Here is a 15,468-nt window from a genome sequence, read left to right as displayed (position 1 = left end):
TAGAATAACATGATCGTGCGACCTTCATGACCGAACCTTGACCTTGCCTAGCAACAACTGTGTGATTGGTCAATTCTCAAAAGCTGTGTTTGCGCTATAAGCACCGGTCTTTGGGAAGTACGCTCGGCGCAAATACATGTGCTACCAAAGTTGTGAACTTGACATTCACAGTACCGGTACTAGAGGGTACATATAGATTATGTCATGAAAAGGACTAGTATTTGTTAATATTAACTTAGATTATTTTCACAAATCTACATGTAACCTTTTTTGGGGGACATTCGGTGTAGTATATGTAAAAGTAAAATGGATTGTTTTTTATTTGCCAATTTTAGTAACCCCAAAACAAATATTTGCCTATTAAAAATTAAGACTCCAAATGGCCAAAATGGAGTAAACAACTGGGGAAAAATCATACCTTCTGCCGTTTCATAACTTCAACCAACTCTTGTGGCATGTCTCGTTCTTCTAATAAAAACTGGTAAAATAAATCGGCATCCATGGTAGACTTGGGTGGTTGTGCCTATTAAAGAAACAGATAAAACTAGAGCAACTGTGCTTCAAGAAGCACAAATATCAGGTGGCAGCTTTGTATAATATGATATTGTTGATGATGTTTAATGTGGACAAGTGCTAGAAATGGAAGGATGTTTTTGACTTTTCCATGCTCCCTTTGTAACAAGAATGATTTGCACCAAGCTAAAGCTTATTCCGGTCCATTTCAACATTTGACCTTTGATCTCGGGTAACCTTCGGTTGACCTTTTCATGTTTACCTCATTAAGGATTCTTTGCATCAAGTTTAAGCCCATTTTAGTATTTGACCTTTGACCTTGGGTGAGCGGATGTTGACCTTTTCATGTTCCCCTCCTATCCAATAATGCATTGCACCAAGTTTAAGCCTAATAAAGCAAATTGTAACATTTGACCTTTGACCTCAGGTAACCTTATGTTGACCTTTTCATGCTCCACTCATATCAAGGATGATTTGCGCCAAGTTTAAGCCAAATCGGACTAACTTTAGCGTGTGACCTCATTTGACCCTCAAGCTTATATGGTACAATTTATATTAAGCTTGGGCCAGTGGTTCTTCTGACCAAGTTTGGTGGTCATAGCATGTAATTTAAAGGAGTAGCAGCATTAAGATTTTCACTAAATCACCCCTAATATCGGCTGTATGACCTTTGCCCCTATCTGTGAACAACTTAAAAGTTATATCAAGCTTGGGTCAGCGGTTCTTATGGCCATGTTTGGTTGAAATTGGGTCAAGCGCCTGGCACTAGTAGCATTTTAAAGATTTTAACATAATGACCTCTAATGACCCCTACATGATCTTTCACCCAACTGAAACAACTTAGAGGGCAAACAAGGCATATCTGAACAAATTATTTAAGCTACAAAAAAGAGCTTTAAGAATAATATCTCATAGTCCGTATTTAAGCCATACAAGACCACTTTTTGATAAATACAATGTTCTTGATATATTTGATATGTACAAGAAAGAGTTGTCTATTTTTATGTATAAGTATACCCAAGGTATGTTACCAAAATCATTTGATGCTATGTTTAAGAGTCTTAAGGATATTCACAGTTATAATACTAGAAATAAGCATAATTACCAACTGCACAAAACAAGTACTGTTGTCTCAAATGGTCCAAAAATTTGGAATCAAATACCTTATGAGATTAGACAGGCTACCAACATTTCTCTCTTTAAGAGAGGAGTACATGCCTTACTGAATGACAAGTAGATCCAAGCATGTTTTGCTTCATTATTATAGTGTGATATTTCTGTTAATCATTCTATTAAATCATTGCCTCCACTTAATATGTCATCTCAAAGTTGTTTATCATTGCTTTTATGCTTTATATCAGTGTTTGTAATTTGCTGTATGTTAATGTTAAATACTCATGATTATAGTACAATATTATATTTAAATTGATTGATTCATTATATTTGTGTTTAAATTTTTTTTAAACAGATATTATGCTGAAAAGTACTAATTGGGGTGAATTTCACACAGAAAAACAGAATCTGGCCTCAGAAACAGTGTATCTTAATTCTTATCTACTTAAGAAGTTATGGATCTCTCAAAACCTGTTTTGTGAAAATTTTATTTGTCAAAAACAAACATTCAATGCTACAATCCTACAACATTCAATGGTGATGTACACATGCCATGTACATGCACGACAGCATTCTGATTTTAATGGAAGAGTTTCAATTCTCCTTTATCAATTCCTAATAGCAGTGGGCTATACAGAGGTGAAAACTACTTTTTTTGTCATATGATTTTCTAACAGTTTTTATTTATTCCTTTTACCCTATCTCAATATGAAATGACAAAATTTTTGGCATGGTGTCCGAGAAAAAAGTGTGCAGCGCCCTCTTGTGTCACCATACCTTATCATTGTTGAGGGAGTGGATTCGAGTACAAAATCCTTCAAAGTAGTCTTTTTTTGGCATGTTGCTATGATTTTGGTGTCTGTCTTCTTCTTCTTAGCGTGTCCACGGCACAAGATTAAATGTGTTTCAGCCAATATGCTGCACACATTTTTCAGCATTCTCATTGTAAACTGCTAAGTCAGCAGTTGTGCATGTTTGCTCCAGTTGAGGGCAACACAGTAAGTGATCCATTGTTTGTGGTTCTGTTCCACAATCGCAGGTTACATCTGTATTCTTTCGATATCCCCATTTGCTGAGGTTGACTTTACATCTTCCTACACCAGACCTTAACCTATTAAGGCATTTCCATTCAACCCAATTTGCATCTGCACCAGGTGGTAGTTCTTCGCCAACAGGAATATTCAAAATTGGTGGGTGATTTGTAGATCTCTCCTCCCATTTTGCTACTCTTTTACTGTTGGCTGATGTTTCAAGTGGAGTTACACTGTTCAGGAAGCTATCTCTGGACTTCAGACGACTTTCTGGGGGGACATGCCCAAACAGGGGATGTCTTACATCAGTGGCTTGGCGCTGGCGTTCTTTCATGCTTGCTACGTTACGCCTAACATCTGGTGGCGCTATACCTGCTAGAGTGTACAGGTTCTCAGTTGGTGTTGCTCTGATACATCCTGTTATCAGGCGACAGCTAGCATTCAGGGCTGGATCCACCTTCTTTGCATGAGGCGATCTCTCCCATACAGGGCATGCATACTCTGCTGTTGAGTAGCATAGAGCCAAGGCTGTTGCCTTCAGAGTGTGAGCACTTGCACCCCAGCTTGTTCCGGTGAGCTTACTCAAGATGTTGTTTCTTGCACTGACTTTCATCTTTGTCTTCTCAACATGATTCTTATAGGAGAGACACCTATCCAGAGTAACTCCAAGATAGACAGGGTGTTCACAGTGTTCAAGCGCTGTACCAGACCAGGTGACCTTGAGATGGCGCTTTGCTTCACGGTTGCGTAAATGGAAAGCACACACCTGTGTCTTTGATGGGTTGGCTCGCAGGTGGTTATCTTCATAGTATGGTGTGAGGTCATCCAGAGCTTTAGAGAGGCGTTCTTCCACAACTGTGAAATCTGGATCTTGAGCTCCAATACCCAGATCGTCAGCATAGATGAATCGAACAGTGTTCTCACTTCTTGGTTGGTCGTTTGTGTAGATGTTGAAGAGGAGTGGTGCAAGTACACTTCCCTGTGGAAGACCATTCTTGAGCCTTCGCCATCTGCTCTTCTTGCTACCCAGCTCAACAAAGAATAGTCTATCCTTAAGCATGCTTTCTATCAGTTCTGTAAACTGTATATCTTCAGTCAGCTCCTGGATCTTGTGGAGGAGACATCGATGGTTGACTGTATCGTAAGCTGCTGGTGTCTGTAATTGAGCTCAAAATACCTAATTTTGGAAGTTGCATAAAAATTGGACATTGCGTTTTCTTAAAAATTGACATTGTGGGTCAAAATTGAGCATGAGGGCGCTTTTCATGATCTTTCAAAAGTTAACGTCCATTCGCTGTTTTTAAGTTAATAGCTATGAAGATGATCATTAGTTCAAACTGCTCAAGAAATTTGAGCATTTTATCACGATTAGTTTGTCCGTAGCACTCGTTTGAATGTTCCTTCAATACTGCTATACAAACACATGGGGGTCAACGGCCTTTTATCATGTACAATCCAATGGTGGCATCCAAATGAACGTTCTGCTGAATTAAATTAAATTATCAAAAACACATTTTCCTGTGAAGATTTCACAGCCGGATAACAGAGAGATCCATATAAAAGAGGTCCGGATAAGAGAGGTTGGGCTGTATATCATATTGTATACTATTTCTTATAATTGTTATTCTAAGAAATAAATGAATTTAGTCATTGAGTCATAAACTTAGACAATAAAAGTGTGATCTTCAGATTAGTCTAGACAATAATAGACATATATTTTCAGATCAGACATCTCAAAATATAAGTTTGTGAATCTGTTATTTAGTAAAATGTGTGTGACATGTGAAGGCACCATGACTTTTACACCTTTCATTTGATTTCACAAATTTTTAATATGTGCAACAATATATACATACGTACAATTAAAAACATATTACTGAACCTTTCTGACATGTGCTTCAGGTTTGTTTAAGATCAGTGGCGTATATAGCCAGGATTTTGGAACCGAGGGGGCACAACTTGTAAATGTACCGACGAAAATATTTTTTGCCGCCTGAAGTTGTGATTTGTTGACACAAATATTTTTTACATGGTTTGAAAAAGTGAAGAGCAAAAAAAAAAAAAAAAAGGATACTAGGCGGTACTAACATAAAAATACATATTTATGTATAATTCATAGTTTTTCATCATTTTTTTTTTACAATTCTTCCCTTTTTCTGTCACCCTGTGTAAAAAAATAGTTTATTGTTAACCCAATTTTTTTTTCACCAACACCTTCCATCTACCGACGGCCTTACATGAACCGACGGCCATGACGAGCGCAGGGGGGGGGGGGCAGGGGGGCCCCGGCCTTGAAGCATTCAAAATGTGACCTTGAAGGTCATGAAAATTATTTGCTTCTGGTGTAATGTTGTAGGCTACCTTCCGATATCACCCACCAAATCTTCATTTGAACTGCAGACGAAACTAGTCTTTTTAATTTTGTCTTTGATTACAGTATAATTAATACACTTACCATTCAATGTAGTCAGCAAATACTGAAAATAAAAACAAACAGAGGAACAACAAATTTAATATTAAAAAGAAAACTTAACAACTAAAACTTTGACAAACTAAAAGATAAACAAAGATACTTGTCAACAAAAAACATAAAATAAATATAACACAAAAACACCATACAGGCATCGGTACTTTAGCGGTACAGTCCATCATCTGAAAACAAATAAAAACTAGAGATAATTTGCGCTCACAGAGCGCAGACAATCGCAAGGCATGTAACCCTTTAATGGCCATTTGACCTGACCTTTGACCTTAATGTTTCCCGGGTCACGAGGTTTGTTGTCACCGAAATTAAGCCCCCATACCCCTTACAGACAATGAAATTACGGTATAAGATTTGACCCCAGATAACCTTTGACCTGACCCCTGCAAAGTGTTCCAACATATTCCCCCGGTCATTAAGTTTGTTGTCACCGAGTTTGAGCCTCGTACCCTTTACAGATGTCCAAAAATGCATTTCTAAAATTTAACCTTTGACCTGACCCCTGCAAAATGTTCCCCTGGTCATGAGATTTGTTGTCACTGAGTTTGAGCCCCAATACCCCTTACAGATGTCCAGAAAAGGAAATGATAAGATTTGACCCCAGATAACCTTTGACCTGACCCCTGCAAAGTGTTCACACATATTCCCATGGTCATTAAGTTTGTTGTCACAGAGTTTGAGTCCCGTATCCATTACAGATGTACAGAAAATGCATTTCTTAAATTTGACCTCTGCATGACCTTTGACCTGACCCCTGTAAAATGTTCCCCTGGTCATGAGATTTGTTGTCACTGAGTTTGAGAACCAGCAAAATGGTGATAAATTACTGCAGTCCACCCACTTAGTATCAACTGAGGATATCCCTACTTGAAGGTGTAGTTCCATTTAGTAGCCAACTCAGTGTTGCTGATGTTTTTGATTTTTTTTTTAAATAAACAAAATCTTGATTTTTTGATTAATTTGTTATTGAAATCATTTTTTTTTATTTGTTTAATTCCAAGAACTACTATACCCTATGATAAAGTCAAAAGAGACCAGTGGAATGCTAGACATATCATATACATATCAGGTATTTACAAAAAAAAATCAAAACATGTTTTTACATGTGAAAATGTTTGGCAAAATGAGAAAAAGCCTGTTGAATTCTGCATCTTGAAGATAATTTTTTAGCAATAGATCAACATCATTAAGATATTTTAATTGTATCCAAAAGTTGCAGAAGCATTAGGAATGAAGTAAAACAGTCAATTTAAGAAAGAAGTTAACTTTATCAAAAATGGTTTAAAAAAATGAAAAAGTTAAATGAGTGATTTTGTTGAAAAAAATCATGTGATTTAAATCAAGCAACCCTGAGCAAACTTGAGAGAAATTACTTCATATTTTAGAGGTATTGGGATGTCCCTATTGAAGGTGTAGGTGCATAATTGAATAGCCTCAATCAGCTGTGCAATCTACTTCAAGTTACTGTACAGAATTTCAAAAATGCCAGGTGACAGCCAATTTCATTTTAGTGCCAACAAAATTTTCATTTAACTTGAAGAATACTCAAAACTTGAGGGCGATTGCTGGTTTTATCGAACTGTTGGGGAAATTAATATTGTCACATTTGTTCATATAACAGGGAGGCCCTATGAGAGTCTTCTGAGGTTTTTGAACCTAACTTACAAATGCAGACTGCTCATTAAATCTTTCAATGACACACATAACAGTCTGGGACACCTGGGCTGGGACATGACCTGTGTATGTGTTACATGTTTAAGAATTTGTAAGTGGTGTGAAAATTAATATTCCTAAAGAAATATGTGAGATTTCAAAATATGGCATCCCCCTCTTTAATTTTGTTTTTCAGTCAAGCATTTCAATTTGGGAAAATCATCCCTAATTAAATGATTTGTTTTGTTCTTACAATTAACTCATTCTGTACTTTTGTTGTAAATGGAAATATAATATTAAATGACAAAAAAAAGTTCAACAACAACAACAAAAGCAACAACAACTTAAAAAAAGAATTAAGATTTTTGGAAAATCAGTCAATGACCTTAATATATGTACCTAGCAAAACTCGCTATTTATTGTCTTATTAGTGAGCAGTTATAGCCACGGGATGAGATATAAAATTTCACAAAACCAAAGTCCCTTTGTTTGAAAAAGAAAATGAACCACACGTCATGCCATTCCCCAATCCAATACTGTATATAAAGGATATCACACAGATCTGTTAAACAAAGTGCTTCATTGGAATCCCCACACATCACCAATCCTACAGGTTGCTGCCCTCCATATCTAAAAAAGGAACACAATTGTATATGGTCATTTTCACGGTAAAGGGTGTAACTTTGGATTTTTAACATTTTAATCCGTAGTGTTCTAATAAAGCCACAGAATTCCATGATTTTTGGCCACATAAGTCATCTAGTTAGCAGCTACCTTGGGTAGCATAATCAGCTTTGGGAGTTACTGCGTTCAGTTTTAGCAGGCTTAAATGTACTTAATATTGCCATTTTGAAAAACTATAAAAAACAGTAACATTTTTGTAAAACCCTGTGTTTTCTTCAGTTAGTTCATGGATAATTTTTCTTATCCTGAAAGTACAGTCATATGTTCAGTAAACACTGCCACATTAGATTTAATTGTGAACAGCCCTGCATTTTTGAGAACCGGACTTCGATATTTGTTGTTTCGAGGCTTCATTTTCCGTTAACAATTGTTAACAAACTTTGTGGGTGTAGCTTTGGTTCATAATTCTTGGTTATTTCTTCACTTCTTCTTGATTCATAACAGTTGTTATCTTAACTTGAAATGGGTAACAAAAATTAGTCGATTTGCAAGCTTTTAAAATTTTTATAAAATCTTGACTTCAAAGAGCCGTTTTTCTGTTAACTTTTTGAAGCCTCCGAAACAAACTGTTCAGCAAGCTTGTGCAAATATAAATAAAAGAGCTCATCCAATCTATTTATCAAAATGTAGCAAAGTAGATCCTCAAGTCACGTGTTTTTAAATCATAAAGATATATATCACCGTTTGAAAATGGGACCCAATACAAACTTTCCGTTAACAATTGAAGCCTCCGAAACAAATGAAGCCTCCGAAACAACAATAAGATTAATTATCATCTATGCATATCTAAATTGCTGTGTTTCATACTGATATCTGCATTGTAATTATTACTTGATATGTGCAGAATGTCATAAATTAAAAAAAAATTTGACATTATGGTTAATGTTTGAAAAATATACTGATACCCCAAAAAGCCTGTTTCGGAGGCTTCACATGCAAAAAACACCATACTTAACAAATGGGTGAAAAAATTAACATGTGATAAATCTACAATATCTGCCGCATAGAATCATTGATTCAATACACACAAGAAAATAACAGCTTAGATGATCCCAACACTGTTGTTTTCAAAAAAACTACTTCTGCAATGTTTAACAATAGTTAACATGAAGCCTCCGAAACAAAAAAAAATGACTTGCTGTGATAATTTAATTTTTGTCACAACTGAAATTCAATACTTAGAAGCAAAGCATGAAAATTGGTAATTGTGATATTTTTTACCTATTTTTTTATTTTACTTTTATGATCACCTGTGTTGTTAACTGAAGCCTCCGAAACACAAATCGCTTGAATTGCCATTTCTAAAAAATAGCTCCAATTTCTGTGAAACTTGGCTGGGAGGTTCCTTTCATCAAGTAGTATTTGTACATGAAGTTAGACATTCAAATTATTTTAGGAACTCAATTAAAACTTAAAAAATATGTTTAAGGTTTGGAAATTTCCATTGTAAATGACACTTGATGTTAAAAAATTTCAAAACTGCAATTACAAACATAGCAAAACATGGTATAAAATTTAACTTATATCTGTTGACTTACTTTGGAATGGGATTTCACATGTATTCCAGCTTTCATGTCATAATTTTCTGAGGTTATGTAAAATAAATTTTTTCTTAGATTTTAACCAAAATGTTATGGAAATGTCAAATTTTTTATTATAAATCAAAAGGTTTAAGCCTTGAAACATTATTTTACTGGAATTTAAGTTGCTTCTATGCATGATTTCAGTAAACAGAACCATATTTAAGTGGTTTGAAATTTTGACCCTAAAAATCAAAAGTTACACCCTTTACTGTGAAAATGACCATATGCAACATATTCTTTTATACTGGCATATTACCTGTTTCAATGTTTGGGTATGGGAGCTGGTGATTGACCTCATTTATTATGGTGAGGAAGTGAGTTACAACCAGACACACCACACAAAATAAGCAGGATTGGCCCCGGTGGGGTCACTCCCTGGCAGGCTTTTTTTCAATTTCGCGGACATTTGTGCAATAAAACACCCCTATTTTTCCAATTTCAGGGACAATTTTTGTCCGTGGACAAGCCCTAAAAATGAACCCTTTTTCCGTGATTATGGTAACGATCGTGCGGTCAGTATTGCAAGTTGAGTGACCTCACCGGGGATTGGCCCCTATACGTATTACTAGCAGGTGCGAAGAACTTAAAACTTAAAACTCACTGGATAGGTTGGAAAACAAACAAACAAACATAAAAAGCAAATGCGGGGCTTGTGTATCAAATGATGGATTGTAATAACACCAACACCAATAAACTGATGTGATGTGATATGAACCATCAATGTGGTGGGGTAGGTTGCATGGAGCAAGCATACATATGCATGCAGCAATTAAGGCAGGGATGAAATGAAACATGCTTGACCATAGCTTCCAATTAAAGGCCCGGGGAGGACTTGTATTTCAAGTTGTATCACATGTGTACTACAAGGAAAGCATCCAAAGCAAGAATATATACTGTAGTGTAAAATGGACCAAAGCAAGTAAATTATTACATGGTTATTTTCCTACCCAAAGCCATTTTTCACTGTTATGATTCATGATGAACACACATAATCTGCCAGTAGCATTCTGTTAAGAGGCCTGAAGAAAAACCAACAAAAAGCACACGTTTTGAGAAGTTTTGAGCACAATTTCACCCAGAATTTTACCTTCATTTCAACTGATTTTTGTTGCCATCTTGATGCGGGGTTTAGCTACCCTTTGTTGAGCAACACTTGCTGTTTTCGATACCCTAAGCGAGATCCTTTTTACTTGTTTTTTGTTATATGCGGCTGATATACAACTTGAAATACAAGTGCCTCCATGGCTTCAAGGTTGCCTTCAATATACTTACAGCCTTATCATGTACATGTAGAGCCACTAGCACTGTACGTCCGGTCTACTATATCTCTGTCCAGTCTCCACTAAAGCTGACTGTCACTAAAGCTGTAACGTTAAGCCAGGGGTTCCGTCAGTTCTGGCCTGGTTCTAATAAATAGTAGGAATCCAGCAAAAACAGTATCAAATATCAATTACAGGAAATAAGATACGGTAGTATGGTAGGCTAATAGAGTGAATAGGAAGTGGACACCCTGATTTTGTAGAATAAGGTATTTTTGACCATTTTGGACACCCTAAAGACACTCCTCTGGCTAATTATACCTAGACTGTCCCACAGTCTGGGTTCCATCTGTGGGTAAATAATTAGAGCTAAAACCACCTTCTCCTTCACTCCAAAGATTAAAACAACACACCACTAAGCCCTAATTATAAATGACAACAAAGTTATAGTGCTCCTAGAGCACTGTGTGTTGACGAAAACTCAATTAATCTACAGACCAACTTGTTTATTTTTTATAATAGCTCTCCTAAACCCAGACTGTTCCGCTTTGATAGTAAACTGACTTCCAAATAATTATCAAGCTATGTAACATGATTGTGGCGTCAATTATGATAGCCCCGCCTCATTGTCAATTCAAATATGGTAGGCATATAACATGCATGACCCAGTCCTATTGTCATTTTGCGCGCGCGTTGGTTATGATCAATAGACTATCAATGAACACCTATTTCAAATATCGCCTTGCTTGCTGAGATCTACATCGCTTACACAAACGCCCGCACAAACGGCAAGACAGTGAGACCACGGACGTGATATATAGAAAACTCGTCTGACACAGGATCGGTAAAATTGAACTCCCACAAAATGCTGGGAGCTGGAAGGCAACTTGCCTACACATTGGAAGGGTCCATGTATACATCGGGTTTATTTAATGTTGTATAATCTACATTACCAGTCGTTCTCCATGGACCTGAGGGAGGGTCTAATTATACCTTGCTTTGGCTCCCCCAAAAAGTCTGATGCCGCCACTGGTAATAAATATGGTCCATTCATATCGCATATTCAGGGGCGGCTAGGAATTTTCAATAGAGGGTGGCGCCGAGCTGCCGCGTCGGCGCCAAACGCCGCTCTGCAAAAATACACAAAGTCAGGCGCCGCTCTGCAAAAATTAGAGGGGCGCACGCCCGGTGCGCCCCCTCTAAATCCACCCCTGATATTGCATTAGACTGAGTTGCAGTGAGTGAGTTGAGCTACAGATATCAATTACAGTCTGCCGCAATACCAGCCACAACTAATGTACCTCATAGCATTTCCATTTAAAATGAATTTTATTTTAACTTTATTGAGGTATTAATGTAAATCAATATTTTCCAGTAGGTTACAGTGCAACAATGTCACTGCAATTAAAGCCATATTATAACATTTGCTGAGGAAGACGCCCTCACTGAATTTTTTTAATTCCTTTTTTTTACACGATTACATTGTACTTTATTAAACCAATATACCCTGCAAAAATCAAGACTCTAGGTGCTGTAGTTTTGTCAAAATCTGAGATTTTGAATAAAACGCCGGAACCGGTGCTTTATTATTACGATAGAATTATTAGTCAAACGCATACACGATGTTCATAACACACAGTACGTACACAGCGTATGGACGGTGATATACACAACAAAGGGTCGTACTCACAACATGACCGAAGGGCGCTGCACACTTTTTTTCTCAGACCCCTGCCAAAAATTTTGTCATTTCATGCTGAGATTATTTGAATTTTCTATCTTGTATTTTATGGATAAAAATACAGATTTCTCAAGCTAATTTTCATGCTGGATACAATTATCTATGAGTATGAGGATCGATCTGACCTGTAACCATATCCAAAATGCCTTTATTATCGTCAAAAACATCAGAATTACAGATTTTTGTCACAATAAGTGATCTTGATTTTATTTTATTATGAAAACATCAAATGAATAAAAGGTAAGATGGGTATATGGTGCAGAATTGACCAAAAATACGTTTTTGGATTGGTATCAAAAGGGATCAAAATTCTGCAGTCATAGTCATACACGAATCCTGCAATCTTGGCTGAACTGATTGAGCACCATGCATCAGTATGTCGCTATTAGGCCTACTGACTGATTTTCATCCAAATACTTAAAATTCAACTTATGAAATGATACCACTATTATAAACCAGATTCCTTCCAAAAGTACGGTAATTGTTGTCATTTTAAGCTTTCAAAATAAATTATTATTATTCGGCACTTTTCATGTTTTGCAATATAATATAGGCCTTAAAAAATAAAAAAATAAAAAAAAATCTGACCACTATTTTATGATTTTCATCTCATTTTAAACATGATATTTAAGGAGGCTGTGTACTCTCAGACATGCATGTAGTAAAAGTGCAATAACTTTGTAATTATTCGCAAGACATATAAAAGTATACATTTTTATAAAGGCAAGACATCAATAAATCTTAATATAAATACAGATTTGATTATATTTGATCATATTTGTGACCTCTTCTCATAATTTATTACTTTCTTTTTCTCACAAGTCTGAAACATCGAGTCGCAGACTCGCAGTACCGTCCATGCGAACTTGGATGTAAGCTTAAGCTTAGGCCTATATCATGACGGTGTTGACGTTAACTTAGAAAACTTGGAAGTATGATATATCTCCTTAAATTTGCCTCTGTGGGCCTACTTTAATAAATACGAATATAGAGTAGGCCTAGGCCTATGACTGTGAATTAATTTAGATGCCAAGACAAACAGAGTATCGTAAAAGTCACCGGCGTTTGCAAAAGTTATGACTGAACGATGTACAATGGTTTATAGGCCTACTCGTCATGTATATCGCCATGGTCGGGGCACGTACCGGGTACGTAGGCCTATTTGCATGCTTGTCTATTGATGAGTGCCACTGTCACTGATGCAAAAGTGATATCCGAATAAAAACTAAACTAAACTAACTATAATCAAATTAAGTAATTCATGGCCAAACTGGAACATGCGCGTTGTGTCCATGTAGTGTACCGCGCATGCGCGCTATATTCGCGTGTGTTTATCGCGGAGCCACTAGCGTTCACAGTGACACACAGTGTTACAGTTTGGCCAAGAATTACTTAATTTGATTATATATATATGCAAAATTATCTGCGTACAACTGCTTAAGCTTTCTACGGCTATGCACCAGCCACGCAAAGAGTACGTTCCACGATGTACACGAATTAAATATTTTTTCTAAGGTTTGCCCCTCATACAACATGTCTATACCATTTAAGGTTTGTAAATTGGGATGTAATTTGGCATGTACAAGAAGACATATTGCACTAGCCAGGGTGAGTGCATGAGTGGGTGCCGAATTCCTATCTCATATTGATCATGCTGAGAAAACGAAGCAATGCCAATCTCACCTTTAACGTCTTCGAACTGCTTTTTTCGATCTCTTGAATTTACAGTTTTGATGCTTTACATCAGACGTGTACGTGCTGTGTTTACAATCTGACAAATGCTGAAGCTTGTAACGCCGGTCGTCTAGCATACATATCCATGTCTAGTTTCTATCCTCAAATTAGTTGATCTTGAGTGCGGCCACTACTACAAACGGAATGCCAAATCCCTATACGTCCTGTTTTGCAAATGAGAGGGCGCTATGAATCAGAATCTTTAAGGAGGCTGTGTACTCTCAGACATACATGTAGGCCTAGTAAAAGTGCAATAACTTTGTAATTATTCGCGCAAGACATATAAAAGTATACATTTTTATGAAGGCAAGACATCAATAAATCTTAATATAAATACAGATTTGGGGTAAAAACAACAATTATGAAGAAAAATCACAAAAAAGTGAGTTTTTGGCAATATTTGTTAGGTACATCATAACAAAAAAACACTCTTTCCAAAATATTTTATTTTGTTTTTAGCTCAATCTTGAGGCTCCATTCCAAAAACGGTTTTTTATTTTTTTTGGAAAGTGGCCTTATTTTTTGAGATATTGACACAGAAGGATATTGACCATATAAGGCATCAAATTGATCATGCTTTTTACGATAATCATATTTGCTTACCTATAGATGCTGTATTTATTGAGTTATCGTGTACCTAAATCGTCATTTTACCGAGAAAATGAACATTGAAATAATGGCCGTTGAAGTTTAAAGTGGTCACATTTTGCACTTTCATCGAATCTCGCAGGAGAATGCGGCAGTTTTTATTTTTCTACCTTACATTAGATAAACATCGAGTAAATCCACGGCCCCTTGAGAAGTATGAGCGAAATCCATTCATAACTTGATGATATTTAAATCGGGGGAAAGAACTTGAAAAACCCCACATTTTATCAGCTAAAACGGAGCCATTTGACCACTAGGTTTTTGTGCTTCCGTGGTGTTTCCACAAGATGCGCCGCGGGGAGGGGGCATGGGGGGCAAATGCCCCCAGTCAGAACTCTTGCCCCCCCTGTTGCCCCCAGAAAAAAACCAAAATTACGAAAATTTCCACTTTTTACGGTAATTTTGCGCAAACTTTGTTGATTTTGCCCCCTGAAATTCACTTTGCCCCCTAATCATAGACATACCACCTAGACCTGTAACTGCCCATCCCTAACCGTGGCAGTAGGTGAAGCCACGTATCCAGGTGATTTTGGTCGGGTGGTCGGACGCGGAGAAATAAGCGTTCATGTCTGGAACGAAAAACGCGATCGTTTGCGTGATTGCTGCGCCGTTATCGCCCGCGACAAATGCAACGTGTTCTGTAGACGCGAACATGTCTGCTTGTTTGCGTCCGGGTTGCGTCCTTGTCAAAATCGTTGCTAAGCAGTGTTGACTTCACTACGCAAACCAAAGTTATGTCTAGGTTCTTGTTTGTCTGGGCCCCTAATGCCCCCCGAAAAAAAATTCCTGGCGCCGCCACTGCCGCGCATGCAGATAAGCGTCGCGTATGCGTAGCGTATTTGTGCGTTAACAAATTGCGCGATACGCAACGCGATGCGCGTTGTTGCGCGCGTGTACCCTGCTGGTACAACAAAGATTTTCTTTCCTTTTCAATTTCAAAAACGAGTGAAATAGTGAAATAAAATCCTTAAAATATTGCAGTTGGAGTTTAAAAATCTGGATTTTCATTCCTTGTATTTATAAAAAA

General features: G+C 37.0%; 1 long non-coding RNA gene across 1 annotated transcript; it reads right to left on the bottom strand.

Moving 5' to 3' along the window:
* Window positions 1-385: 385 nt before the first annotated feature.
* LOC140145220 (uncharacterized) lies at window positions 386-13,830 on the bottom strand. Its single transcript, XR_011858004.1, has 4 exons — window positions 13,743-13,830; window positions 10,332-10,465; window positions 5,113-5,134; window positions 386-523 (listed from the first exon to the last, which is right to left on the bottom strand). It is a non-coding gene; the product is annotated as an uncharacterized lncRNA (long non-coding RNA).
* Window positions 13,831-15,468: the final 1,638 nt, after the last annotated feature.

Source organism: Amphiura filiformis, unplaced genomic scaffold, assembly GCF_039555335.1.
Source record: "Amphiura filiformis unplaced genomic scaffold, Afil_fr2py scaffold_175, whole genome shotgun sequence".
Lineage (NCBI taxonomy): Eukaryota > Metazoa > Echinodermata > Ophiuroidea > Amphilepidida > Amphiuridae > Amphiura > Amphiura filiformis.
This window is presented reverse-complemented; position numbering and strand designations above follow the sequence as displayed.